This window comes from Dipodomys merriami, unplaced genomic scaffold (genome assembly GCF_024711535.1).
Source record: "Dipodomys merriami isolate MVZ:Mamm:240054 unplaced genomic scaffold, mDipMer1.0.p SCAF_80, whole genome shotgun sequence".
In the NCBI taxonomy this organism is placed as follows: domain Eukaryota; kingdom Metazoa; phylum Chordata; class Mammalia; order Rodentia; family Heteromyidae; genus Dipodomys; species Dipodomys merriami.
The window spans coordinates 1,647,833-1,663,958 of NW_027206402.1; positions in this window are offsets into that span (position 1 = coordinate 1,647,833).

A 16,126-nucleotide genomic window follows, 5' to 3' on the forward strand; every position below is an offset into this window, starting at 1 on the left:
TAACCCTAACCCTCACCCTAGCCTTAACCCTAACCCTCACCCTCACTTCCCCCATCACACTCAGCCTAACCCTAACTCTAACCCTAATCCTAAACTAACCTCACCCGCACCCTCACCCTAACCCTCACCCTCAAACTCCCCTTCCCCCTAACACTAACCCTCAACCTCTCCCTAAGCATCACCTTAACCCTAACCCTCACACTGAACCTAACCCTAACGCTCACCCTAAGCCTGACCCTCAAACTAACCCTCACCCTAAACAGTATCCTCACACTAAACCTAACCCTAACCCTAACCTTCACACTAATCCTAACCCTCAACCTAACCATATCCCTCCATCTCAACCTAAATCTCCCTAACACTCACCCTAACCCTAAATCTAAACCTAACCCTCACCCTCACCCTAACCCTCACCATCACGCTAATGCTCACCCGAACCCTAACACTCACCATAAACCTAAGCCTCAAACTAAACCTAAGCCTCACCCTGACCCTCACCTTAAATCTAACTGTAACCCTAACCCTCACCCCCTAACCCTCAGCCTCACCCTAAACCTCACCTTAACACTTACCCTCACCCTAACCCTAACCCTCACCCTAAACCTAACCCACACCCTAACACTAATCCTAAACCTAATCCTAAATCTAAACTTCACATTAAACCTAAACCTTACACTAACCCTAATCCTCACACTATCCCTAACCTTAACCCTAACCCTCACCCTCACCCTAACCCTAATGCTAATCTTAACCCTCACCCTCACCTTAACCCTCAACCTAACCCTTAACCTCACTATAACCCTTACCCTCACCCTAAGCCTAACCTCACCCTCGCCCTAACCCTCACCCTAACACTTACCCACAACCTCACCCTCACCCTAATCCTCACCCTCACCCTCACCCTAACCCTAGCCCTCACCTTAACCCTAACCCTCACACTAACCCTAACCCTCACTCTTACAGTCACCCTCACCCTCAGCCTAACCCTAATCCTTACCCTAATCCTAACCCTCACACTCACCCTAACTCTAACCCTAACCCTAACCCTCACCCTAACACTAAAACTCACCCTATATCTCACCCTCACCCTAACCCTAAACCAAAACCTAACCCTCAACCTAAACTTCACCCTAACCCTAACACTAACCATAACCCTCATCCTCACAATAAACCTCACACTATACATTACCCTCACCATATCCCTAACCATAACCCTAATCCTCAACCACACCTAACTTCACCCTCACCTGAACCTTCACCGCACCCTAAACATCACCCTAACACTAACACTCACCCTCACGCTAATCCTCACCATAACCCTAACCCAGACCGAAAAGAAACCCTCAACCTCACCCTCACACTAACCCTCACCCTGACCCTAGCCCTCACCCAAACACTAACCCTAACCCGAACCCTAATCCTCACATTCACCCTAACCCTTACCCTAACCATTACCCTCACCCTAACCCTAACCCTAACCCTAATCATAACCCTCACACTAGCCATAACCCTCACCCTAAACATAACCCTAAACCTAACCCTAACCTTCACCCTCACACTGACCCACACTCACCGTAACCCTAAACCTATTCCTAATCCTAACCCTCACAATAACCCTCAACCTAAACCTAACCCTAACACTAACCCTCACCCTCACCCTCACCCTCACCGAACACAAACCCTCATTCTAACCCTAAGCTCAGCTTAACCCTCACCCTCAACCTAATCCTCACCCTAGTCCTAACCCAAACGTAAATGTAACCCTCACCCTCACACTAACCCTCATCCTCACCTTAGCACTAACCCTAACCCTAACCATAACACTTACCCACACCCTAACCCTCACCCTCATCTTCGCTCCAACCCTAATCCTAACCCTAATCCTAACCCTAATGCTCACACTACCCCTCTCCCTAACCCAAACTGTAACCCTAACCCTCACCCTCATCCTAACCCTCACGCTCAGCCGAATACTCACCCTCAACCTAAACCATATTCTCACAATAAACATCACCCTAACCCTAACACTCAACCTAACTCTAACCCTAACCCCCAACCTAACCCTAACCTAACCCTAACCCTCACCTTAACCCTTACACACAACATAATCCTATCCCTCACTCACAAACTTACCATCACCCAAACCCTTACCCTCACCCTAAACCTCAGCCTAACCCGCAACCTAACGCTCACCCTTACCCTAACCCTCAACCTTGCCCTAACCCTCACCCTAACCTTTACCCTCACCCTCACCCTAACCCTCACCCTAACCTTTACCCTGATCCTAACCCTAACCCTAAACCTAACCCTCAAACTAACCCTAAACCTAACCCTCAACCTAACCCTTATTCTATCCCTAAACCTAACCCTAACCCTCACCCAAACCCTAAACCTAACCCTCACACTAACCCTAAACCTAACACTCAGCCTAACGCTCATCCTAACCCTAAACGTAACCCTAACCCTCACCCTAACCGAAACCCTACCCATAAAACTCACCCTATCCCTAACCCTCCCACTCACCCTCAGGCTAACTCTAATACTAACCCTAACCCTCACCCTCACCCTAACTCTAACCCTAAACCTAATCCTAAACCTCACCCTCACCCTCACCCTAACCCTAAACCTATCCCTAACCCTCACTCTAAGCCTAACCCAAACCCTATACCTCACCCTCACCCTAACCCTAACCCTAGCCCTCACACTGAAACTCACCCTAACTTTACCCTCACCATAAACCTAACTATAACCCTAATCCTCACGCTAAACCTAAGCCTCATCCACCCCCTTAAACTCACCCTAACCCTAAACCTAACCCTATTCCTAAACCTAAGCCTCACACTTAAACTCACCCTAACCCTACACCTAACCCTTACCCTCACACACACCCTCACCCTAAGCCTCACCGTCACCCTAACCCTCACCCTAAACCTAACGCTACCCTTCACTCTAACCCTCACACTAACCCTAACCCTAATCCAAACCCTCAACCTAACCCTAAAGATAACCCTAACCCTCACCCTCACACTAACCCTTAACCTAACACTAAAACTCAACCTAACCCTAATCCTCAACCACACCCTAACCCTCACCCTCACCTTAACCCTCACCCTCACGCTAAACATCACCCAAACCCTAACCATCACCCTAACCCTAGCTCTAACCCTCACCCTAAACCTAACCCAAAACCTAATCCTCAATCTCACCCTATTCCTCCCCATAAGCCTAACCCTTGGCTAAAAGAAACCCTCAACCTTAAACTCACACAAACCCTCATCCTCACCCTCACCCTCACCGAACACAAACCCTCACCCTAACCTTAATCTCAGCTTAACCCTCACCCTCAACCTAATCCTCACCCTAAACCTAACCCAAAAATAATCTTAACCCTCACCCTCACACTAAGCCTCACCCTCACCCTAGCCCTCAACCTAATCCTAAACCTAACCCTAACCTTCAACCTCACCCTAAACCTCACTCTAACCCTTTCCCTCACCCTAACCCTAACCCTATTCCTAACCATAACTCTCACATTAACCATAACCCTCAGCCTAACCCTAACCCTAACACTAACCTTAAACCTAACCCTCAGCCTCACCCTCACTCGCACCTTCAGCCTAGCCCTAACCCTAACGCTATTCCCAATCCTAACCCTCACCCTCACCCTTACCCTAACCCTCACCCTCACCCTAACCTTCACCCTCACCCTAAACATCACTCTAACCATAAACCTCACCCTAACCCTAACTCTAACCCTTACAATAACCCTAACCTCATCTTAACCCTAACCCTGACGTAAACGATACCCTCACCCTCACACTAACCCTCACCCTCACCCTAGCCCTCACCCTCACCCTAACCGTAACTCTAACCCTCAATCTCACCCTCACCCTCACCCTCAACCTCAGCCTAAAGCTAACCCTAACACTAACCCTAACCCTAACCCTCACACTAACCATAACCCTAAATCTCAGCCTAAACCTTATCCTAACCCTAAACCTAAAACTAACCTTCACCCTAACCAAACCCTAACCCTAAACCTAACCCTAAGCCTAACCCTAACACTCACCTAAAACCTAACCCTAAACCTAACCCTCACCCTAACCCTAAACCTCACATTCAACCTCACCCTGACCCTCAGCCTAAACTTAGTGCTAACCCTAATCCTAACCCTCACCCTCAACCTAACTCTAAGACTAAACCAAACTCTCCCCTTCCCCCTCACCCTCACTCTAACCATCACTCTAACCCTAACGTTCACCCTCAACTTCCCCTTCCCCCTCAGCCTAACCCTAGTCCTTAAACTAATCCTAACCCTCAACCTACCCCTGACCCTAACCCTTAACCTAACCCTAACCTTCACCCTAACCCTCACCCTCACCATAGTCCACACCCTAATCCTAACCCTAAACCTATCCCTCACACTAACCCTAACCCTAACCCTCTGCCTAAACCTTATCCTAACCCTAAACCTAAAACTAACGTTCACCCTAACCAAAACCTAACCCTAACCCTAACCTAACCCTAACCCTCAGACTAGCCCTAACCCTAACCCTCAGCCTAAAGCTCATCCTAACCCTAACCCTAACCCTAACTCTAAAACTCAACATAACCCTCAGACTAACCCTAACCCTAACACTAACCCTAAACCTGACCCTCAATTTAAGCCTCCCCATAACTCTAACTCTAACCCTAAACCTCACCCTCACCTGAACCCTAATCCTAACACTAACCCTAAACCTCACCCTGTCACCCTAACCCTCACCCTCACACTAAATGTCACCCTAAACTTAATCCACACCCTAAGCCTAACCCTAACCCTCACCCTAAACCTATACTCAGCTTAACCCTAACCCTGATATAAACGACACTCACCGTCAACCTCACCTTAATCCTCACCCTAACCCTAACCCTGACATAAACAAAACCGTCACCCTCACCCTCACACTAACCCTCACCCTCACCCAAGCCCTCACCCTCACCCTAACCCTAACACTAACCATCAACCTCACCCTCACCCTCAACCTCAGCATAAACCTAACCCTACCCTAACACTAATCCTCACCCTCACCCTCAACAGCACCCTAACCCTAACAATAACCCTAACCCTCACACTAACACTAAACCTCACCCTAACCCTCACCCTAACCCTTACCCTCACCTTCACCTAACCCTAACCTTCACACTAACCCAAACCCTCACCCTAAACCTATTCCTACCCCTCACCCTAACCCTCACGCTCACCCTAACTCTAACTCTAACCCAACCCTAACCCTAACCCTCACGCTAACCCTAAACTTAACCCTCCCCCTCAGCCGAACCTTCACCCTCACCCTCACCATAAACATCACCCTTACACTAACCCTCACCCTAATCGTAACCCTAACGGTCACCATAACCCTAACACTCATCTTAAAACTCAAACTCACCCTAATCCTCACCCTAACCTAACCTTAACCATTACCTAAACTCAACCCTGAACCTAACCCTCACCCTCACCGTAGCCCACACCCTAACCCTAACGCTAAACATAACCCTCACACTAACCCTAAACCTAACCCGCAGCCTCAACCTTATCCTAACCCTAAACCTATAACTAACCTTCACCCTAACCAAACACTAACTCTAAACCAAAACTTAACCCTAACCCTCACACTAACCCTAAACCTATCCCTCAGCCTAACGCCCATCCTAACCCTATCCCTAACACTAACACTAACCCTCACCCTAAACCTAACCCTCACCCTAAATCTAGCCCTAACCCTAAACCTCACGCTCAACCTCACCCTCACCTTAAGCCTAAACCTAACCCTAGACCTAAACATAATGCTCACCCTCACCCTAAACCTAAACCTCACCCTAAACCTAACCCTCACCCTCACACTATCCATAACCCTCATCCTTACCCTAACCCTCAGCCTCAACCTCTCCCTAACCTTAACCCAAACCCTAACCCTAACCCGAACCTTCACCCTAACCCTCAAACTAACCCTAACACTAACCCTCACCCTGAGCCTCACCATACCCCTAAACCTAACCATAAACTTCACCCTCACGCTAACTGTCATCCTAATCCTTACCCTCACCCTCACCCTCACCCTAATCCTAACCCAAACCCTAACCCTAACCCTCACCCGAAACCTCACTCTCACCTTCACCCTCACCCTAAATATCACCATAACCTTAACCGTCACCCTAACCCTAACCCTAACCCTCACCCTAACCGTAAACCTCACCTTAAACCTCACCCTCACCCCAATCCTCACCCTAAACCTAACCCTAAACCTTTCCTAACCAAAAATATCACCCTCACCCTAGCTCTCACCCTAAACCTAACCCTAATCTTAACCCTCACCCTCAGCCTCACCCTAAACCTAAACCTAATCTAACCATAACCCTCACCCTCACCCTCACTCTCACCCTAGCCCTAACGTGCACCCTAACCCTAACCCTAAACCTAACATACAACTTTACCCTAACCCTAACCCTAATACTAAACCTAACCCTCACCCTCACCCTAACCCTGACCCTAAACCTTATCCTTAACCTCACCCTCACCCTAACCCTAACCCTAACACTTACCTAACCGAAACCCTCAACCTCAACCTCACACTCACCCTCACCCTCAGCCTAACCCTTACCCTAACCCTAATCCTAACCCTAACTCTTACCCTCACCCTAAACCTAACTGTAGCCCTAACCCTCACCGTCACCCTCCCACTCACCCTCACCCTAACCATAATCCTCACGCTCAACCTCACCCTCACTCTAACCCTCACTGTCACCCTAAATATCACCATAAACCTAACCATCACCCTCAACCTAACCCTAAGCCTAACCCTCAGCCTAACCTTAACCCTCACACTAAGCCTAACCCTAACCCTTACCCTAACCCTAACCCTTACCTAACCCTAACCCTAACCCTTACCTAACCCTAAGCCTAACCCTATCTCTCACCCTAAACCTTATGCTAACCCTAACCCTCACCCTCAACTTAATCCTCACCCTAACCCTTATCCTCACACTAACCCTAACCCTAACCCTCAGCATCACCCTCACCCTAACACTAAACCTAAAACTAACCCTCATCCTTACCCTAACCCTTACTCTATCCTTTACCCTACCCTCACTCTAACCCTCACTCTCACGCTAATCCTTACCCTAACCCTCACCCTAAACCTAAACCAAACCCTAACCCTCAACCTAACCCCAAACCTAACACTCACCCTAACCCTAATCCTTACCTTAAATCTAACCCTAATCCTAACCCTAACCCTAACCCTCATCCTCAACCTACCCTCACCTAATCCAAACCCTAACCCTAAACCTCACCCTAACCCTAACCCGAATCCTAACCCTAAATCTCACCGTCACCATCACCCTCACCCTATCCCTCAACTTCAAACTCAACTTCAACCTAACCCTCAAACTAAACCTAACTCTTACCCTAACCCTAACCCTCTCCCTAACCCTAACCCAACCCATCACCCTAAATCTCACCCTAAACCTAACCCTCACCCTAACCCTAATCCTAACCCTCACCCTCACCCTAACCTTGAAAATCACCCTAACCCTCAGCCTAAACCTAACCCTAATCCACAACCTAACCTTCACCATCACCCTCACCCGAACCCTCACCCGAACCCGAACCCAAACCCTAACCCTCAGCCTCACCCTAACCCTCACCGTAACCCTAACCCTCAATCTAAACCTCACCCTACCCTAATCCTCACCCCAACCCTAACCTTAATCATGACCTAACTGAAACCCTCACGCTCGCACTCACCCTAACCCTCATCCTCACTGTAGCCCTTACCCTAAACCTAAAACTCCCCCTAACCTTAAACCTCACACTCACCCTAACTCTAACCAAAACCCTCACCATAAACCTCACCCTAACCCTAATCCTAACCTTCACCCTAACTCTAACCCTTACACTAACCCTAACTCTAACCCTAAACCTCACCCTAACCTAAACCTCAACCTCACCTTCACCCTAACCCGAACCCTAACCCTAACCCTCACCGTAACCCTAACCCTTACTGTATACCTAACACTCAGAATCAACATAACCCTAATCCTAATCCTCGCCATAACACTAACCCTCACCCTAACACTCAGCCTCATCCTAATCCTCACCCTAACTCTAACCTTCAACCTAAACCTCACCCTCAACCTAATCCTCACCTTAACACTAACCCTAACCATTACCTAATAGAAACCCTCAACCTCACCCTCACACTCACCCTAACACTCAACCTCACCATAGCCCTCACCCTAAACCTAAACTTCACCCTAAACCTAACCATAAGCCTCACCCTCACCCTCATCCTAAACCTAACCATAAACCTAACCCTAATCGTAACCCTAACCCTCACGATCACCCTCACCCTAATTCAAACCCAAACCTTAACCCTCACCCTCAATGTCACATAACTCTAACCCTAACCCTAATCCTAATTCTAACCCTCACCCTCACCCTCACCATAAATCTAACCCAAACCCTAATCCAGACCCTCACACTCACACTAACCCTAATACTCACCCTATCCGGAACACTGACACTAAACCTCAACCTAACCTTCACCCTGAACCTAACCCTAATGCTAACCCGAACCCAAACCCTCACACTAACCCTCACCCTAACACTTACCCTCACCCTAACCCAAACCCTCACCCTCACAGTAACTCTCACTATAACCATTAGACTCACCCTAAACTTAACCCTAACATTAACCCTAAATCTCACCCTAACCGTCTCCCTAAACCTAACCCTCAAACTCAACCTAACCCTCACCATCACCCTTGCCCTCACCCTAACCATAACCCTAAACCTAAACCTCACACTAACCCTAACTCTAACCCTCAGCCTGACCCTCATCCTAACCCTAACCCTAACCCTAATCCTAACCCTAAGTCTCACCCTCACCCTCACCATAACCATAACCCTAACCCTCACTCTCATGCTAACCCTCACCCTCACTCTCACCTTATTACTATCCCTAACCCTAACCATAAAAATAACACTAACCCTAACCCTAACCCTCACCCTCACCCTCAACCTAACCATTTCCCTAACCCTAAACCTCACCCTCAATGTCACTCTCAACCTCTACCTGAACCTGAACCTCACCCTCTCCCTAAACCTCACACTAACCCTAACCCTCAACCTAACCCTAACCCTAACCCTCACCCTCACACTCACCCTCAGCCTAAGCCTTACACTAACCATAATCCTAACGATAACCCTTACAATCATCCTAAACCTAATCCTAATCGTCAAACTCACACTCACCCTCACACTCACCCTAAACCTCACACTCAAACTCACCCTCACCCTAACTCTCAGCGGCACCCTAAAAATCACCCTAACCCTAACCCTCACCCTAACCCTAACCCTTAGCCTCACCCTAACCCTAAACCTCACCCTCAACCTCCCCCTCACCCTCAGACTAAACCTACTGCTACCCCTAATCCTAACCCTCACCCTCAACCTAACTCTAACCCTAAACCAAATTCTCCAATTCCCCCTCATCCTCACACTAACAATCACTCTAACCCTAACCCTTACCATCAACCTCACCCTCACCCTCAGCCTAACCCTAGTCCTTACCCAGTCCTAACCCTCAACCTACACCTGACCCTAACCCTAACCCTAACCCTAACCATCACCCTAACCCTAAACCTAACCCTCACACTAACCCTAAACCTAACACTCACCCTAAACCTTACCCTTACCCTAAACCTAACCCTAATCCTAAACCTAACCCTAAACCTAACACCCACCCTCACCCTCACCCTAACCCTAACCCCAACCCTCACCCTCAACCTAATCCTATCCAGAATCCTAACCCTAAACCTCACCGTCACCATCACACTAACCTTAACCCTCAAACTCAAACTCACCTTCACCCTAACACTCAAACTAACCCAAACCCTCACCCTAACCCTAAACCTCACCCTATCCCTAACCCTACCACTCACCCTAACCCTAACCCTAAACCTAACCCTCACCCTCACACTCACCCTCTGCCTAACACCAACCCTAACCATAATCCTAACACTAACCCTCACCCTCATACTCAACCTAAATCAACCCCGAACCCTAACAATAACCCTCACCCTAACCCTAACCCTATCCCTAACTCTCACCCTAACCCTAAACCTCATCCAAACCGTAAATCTAACCCTCAACCTCACCCTAACCCTAACCCTAACCCAAACCCTATACCTCAGCGTAACCCTAAAGCTAACCCTAACCCTGACCCTCAATCTAAACCTAACCCTAACCCTTACCCTCACCATAACCTTAACCTTAACCCTAAACCTAATACTCACACTAACTCTAACCATCATCCTCACCCTAACCACCACCGTCACCTTAAACCTCACGCTAACACTAAACATCATCAACACCCTAACCCTCACCCTCACACTCACACTCACCCTCACCCGAACCCTCACCATAACCCTAACCCTAAACCTCACCCTAAACCTAACCCTTGCCCTCATCCTCACCCTCACCCTAAGTCTAATCCTAACATTAACCCTAACCCAAATCCTCACACTCACCCTCACGTTAACCCTAATACTAATCCTAACCCTAACCCTCACCCCCACCCTAAACCTCACCATAACCGTAACCCTAACACTAAACAAAACCCTCACACTAACCCTAAACCCTAACTCTAACCCTCACCCTACCCCTAACAGTAACCCTAACACTCATCCTCACCCTAACCCTCACCCGAACACTTACCCTTACCCTAACGCTCACCCTAAACCTAACCCTAAACCACACCCTAAACCTCACCCTAAACCTAAACCTAAACCTCACCCTAGCCCTCACCCTTAGCCTAACCCTATACCTCAGCCTCACACTACATCTCACCCTAACCCTTAACCTCACCCTCACCCTTACCCTAACCCTAACCCTCACCCTCACACTAAATCTCAACCTAACCCTTAACCTCACGCTAACCCTAACCCTAAACCTTACCCTAACCCTCACACTAACCCTAACCCTCACCCTCACCCTCACCCCCCACCTAACACTAAGCCTATACCTAACCCCAACCCTAACCCCAACAATAACCCTAACCCTAACCCTCACCCTAACCCATACCCTAACACTAACCCAAACCCTCACCCTCACACTAGCCCATACTCTATCCCTAAGCCTAAGCCTAAACCTCACCCTAACCCTCACCCTCACCCTCAACATAAGTCTAATCCTATCCCTAAACCTAACCTTCACACTCACCCTCACCCTAACCCTAATCGTAATCCTAATCCTAAACCTAACCCTAACCCTCACCTCCAACATAAACCTCACCATAACCCAAACCCTAACACTAAACCTTACCCTGACCCTCACCCTAAACTTAACTCTAATCCTAAACATCACCCTCACCCTAATCCTAAACTTAACCCTAAACCTAAACCTCACCCTAATCCTTAACCTCACACTAACACTTACCCTCAACATAACACTAACCCTAACCCCAACACTAACACTCACACTAACCTAACCATCACCCTAAACCTAAACCTCACCCTAAACCTAAGCCTCACCCTCACCCTAACCCTAACAATAACCCTAACCCTCATCCTAAACTTAACCCTCACCCTAACTCTAAGGCTAAACCTCACCCTCACCCTCAACGTAAACCTAAACCTAACCCTAACCCTCAGGCTAATACTAACCCTAACCCTAATGCTAACCATAACACTCACCTTCACCCTAACCCTCACCCTAACACTAACCCTAACCTTTAATCCTCACTATATCCCTAACCCTAACCATCACCCTCACCCTAGCTCTCACCCTAAACCTAATCCTAAACCTCACCCTCACCCTAACCCTAATGCTAACCCTACACTCACCCTCACACTAACCCTCACCCTAACCCTAATCCTAACCCTAACCCTCAACCTCACCCTCAACCTAACCCTAACCATAACCCTGATCCTCACCCTATGCCTAAGCCTAACCCTCACCCTCACCCTAGACCTCACACTAACCCTAACCCTAACCCTACAACTCACCCGAACCGTAAACCTAAACCTAACCCTAACCTGCACCCTAAACCTAACCCTAACACAAACACTCACCCTAACACTCAGCCTAAACCTAACCCAAACCATCACTGTAACCCTAACCCTCCCCAACACCCTAACCCTTACATTCACCCTAGCCCTCACACTAACCCAACCATAACCCTACCCCTCACTCTACCCCTCACCCTAAACCTAACCTGAAACCTCACCCTAAGCCTAACCATAACCCTCACCCTAACCCTAGCCCTCACACTCACCCTAAGCCTAGCCCTCACCATCAACCTCACCCTCACCCTAAGCCTAACCCTAACACTAAACCTCGCCTTAAACTTAACCCTCACCCTAACCCTAACCCTCACCCTCAGCTGAACCCTAACCCTTACCCTAACCCTCTCCCTAACCCTAATGCTAATTCTAACCCTTACACTCAACCTAAACCTCACCCTAACCCTTACCCTCACCCTAACTCTCACTCTCAACCTAACCCTAATCCTAACCCTAAACCTAACCCTCACCCTCACCCTAACCCTTAGGCTCACCCTAACCCTCACCCTAACCCTAACCCAACACTAACCCTCACACTAACCCTAATTCTCACCCTAACCCTAACTGTACCCCTCAAGCTAACCCTCATCCTAAACCTAACCCTCAACCTAACCCTAAACCTAACCGTAATCCTTACCTAACACAAACCCTCACACTTACCCTAACCCTCACCCTAAACCTAACCTTAAACCTCACCCTAAGCCTAACCCTAACCCTCACCCTAACCCTAGCCCTCACACTCAACCTAACCCTAACCCTCACCATCACCCTCACCCTCACCCTAACCCTAACCCTAACACTAAACCTCGCCTTAAACTTAACCCTCACCCTAACCCTAACCCTCACCCTCAGCTGAACCCTAAACCTCACCCTAACCCTCTCCCTAACCCTAATGCTAATTCTAACCCTTACACTCAACCTAACCCTCACCCTAACCCTTACCCTCACCCTAACTCTCACTCTCAACCTAACCCTAACCCTAACCCTAACCCTAAACCTAACCCTCACCCTCACCCTAACCCTTAGGCTCACCCTAACCCTCACCCTAACCCTAACCCCACACTAACCCTAACACTAACCCTAATTCTCACCCTAACCCTAACTGTACCCCTCAAGCTAACCCTCATCCTAAACCTAACCCTCAACCTAACCCTAAACCTAACCGTAATCCTTACCTAACACAAACCCTCACCCTCACCCTAAACCTAACCTTAAACCTCACCCTAAGCCTAACCCTAACCCTCACCCTAAACCTAACTTTCACCCTAAACGTAACCCTAATCCTCACCCTCACCCTAACTCTCACTGTCAGGCTAACCCTCACGCTAACCCTAACTCTCTTCCACACCCTCACCCTCAAAATCACCCTACACATCACCCTAACCCTAACACTCACCCTAACCCTAACCCTAAACCTCCCCCTAAAGTTAACCCTCACCCTAACCCTCACCCTCACCTAATCCTCACCTTAACCATAACCCTTACCAAAACGAAACCCTCACCCTCAACTTCACCTTAACCCTCACCCTCATCCTAGCGCTCACAATATCCCTAACCCTACCCTAAACCTCACCTTCACCCTCACCCTCACCAATACTCTAACCCAAACTCTAGCCCTCAACCTAACCCTAACCCTCACCCTCACCCTCACCCTCAGCCTAACCCTAACTCCAATCCTAACCTTAAACCTCACCCTCACTCTAAGCCTAACCCTACACCTAACCCTAACTCTCACCCGAACCCTAACCTCCACTGTAACCCTAACCTTGACACTAACCATAATCCTAAACCTAAACCTCACCCTGACCCTAACCCTCACCCTAATCCTTACCCTCACCCTAACACTCACCCTAACCCTAACACTAACCCTCACACTAAACCTAAACCTCACCCTAACCCTTGCCCTCACCCTCGGCCTAATCCTAACCCTAACCCTCACCCTAACCCTCACCCTCACCCAATCCTCACCCTTACAGTAACTCTCAACCTCACTCTAATCCTCACCATCACCTTTACCCTCACACTAACCCTAATCCTCACCCTAACCCAAACCGTACCCCTCAAGCTAACCCTCACCCTAAACCTAACCCTCACCCTAACCCTAAACCTATACGTAATCCTTACCTAACACAAACCCTCACCCTCACCATAACCCTCACCTTAAAACTCACCCTCAACTTAGCCCTCACCCTAACCCTAACCCTAATCCTCACCCTAACCCTAAACCTCACCCTAAACCACACCCTCACTCTAACCCTCACCCTAACCCTTACTGTAACCCAAAACCTCACCCTAACCCTCACACTCACCCAAAACCTAACCCTCAAACTAACCCTCACCATAACCCTAACCCTAAGCCTAAACCTCATCCTCACCCTAACCCTCACCCCAACCCTTACTCTCACCCTAACCCTAACCCTCACCCTCACCTCAAACCTCATCCTAACCCTTACCCTAACGCTAACCCTAACCTCAACACTCACACTAACCCTAACCCTCACGCTAACCCTAACCCTCACACTTACCTTATCCTCAGCCTAACCCTAACCCTAACACTAACCCAAAACCTACCCCTCACCCTATCTCTAACCCTAACCCTAAATCTAATTTTCACCCTATACGTAACCCTAATCCTCACCCTCACCCTAACTCTCACTGTCAGGCTAACCCTCACGCTAACCCTAACTCTCTTCCACACTCTCACCCTCAACATCTCCCTACACATCACCCTAACCCAAACACTCACCCTAACCCTAACCCTAAACCTGACCCTAAAGGTAACCCTCACCCTAACCCTCACCCTCACCTAATCCTCACCTTAACCATAACCATTACCTAAACAAAACCCTCACCCTCACCTTCACCTTAAACCTAATCCTCACCCTAGCCCTCACAATATCCCTAACCCTAACCCTAAACCTCACCTTCACCCTCACCCTCACCAATACTCTAACCCAAACTCTTGCCCTAACCCTAACCCTAACTTCCACCCTAACCCTAACCCTCACCCTCACCCTAACCCTCAGCCTAATCCTAACTCCAATCCTAACCTTAAACCACACCCTCACTCTAAACCTAAACCTACCCCTAACCCTAACTCTCACCCGAACCCTAACCTCCACTGTAACCCTAAACCTCACCCTAAACTTAACCCTAACCCTAACCCTCACCCTCACGCCAGCCCTCAACCTAACCCTAATTCTTACCCTAACCCTCACCCTAACCCTCATGCTCACCCTAAACCTCACACTAACCCTAACTGTAATCCTCAATCTAACCCTAACCCTAACCCTTACCCTAAACTTCACCCTAACCCTAACCCTCACCCTTACCGTAACCCTCACCCTCAACCTAACCCTAAACGTTACTATCACCCCAATGCTCATTCTGACCCTCACCATAACATGAACCCTCACCCTAACACTAACCCTAACCCTAACCTTCACCCTAACCCTAACCCTAACCCTCACCGTAACACTCACGGTAACCCTAACCCTCACTCTCACCCTAACCATCAACCCAACCCTTACCCTCACACTAATCCTAATCCTAACTGTAACACTAATGCTCTTACTAAACCTAACCATCACTCGAACTGTATCCCTACCCCTCACTCTAGCCCTCACCCTAACTGTAACACTAACCCTAACGCTAAACCTCACCCTCACCCTCACCCTCACCCTAACCCTTGCCCTCACCCTCGGCCTAATCCTAACACTAACCCTCACCCTAACCCTCACCCTCACCCAATCCTCACCCTTACAGTAACCCTCACCCTCAGTCTAATCCTCACCATCACCCTTACCCTTAATGTCACCCTAACCCTCACCCTAACCCTAACCCTCAACCTCACCCTCAACAAAACCCTAACCCTAACACTCACGCTAAACCTTATTGTCACCCTAACTCTCACCCTATAACTAACGCTAACCCTAAACCTCACCCTAACCCTCACCTCCAACCTAACACTAACCCAAACCCTAACCCTCAACCTAACCCTCACTATAACGCAAACGGTAAA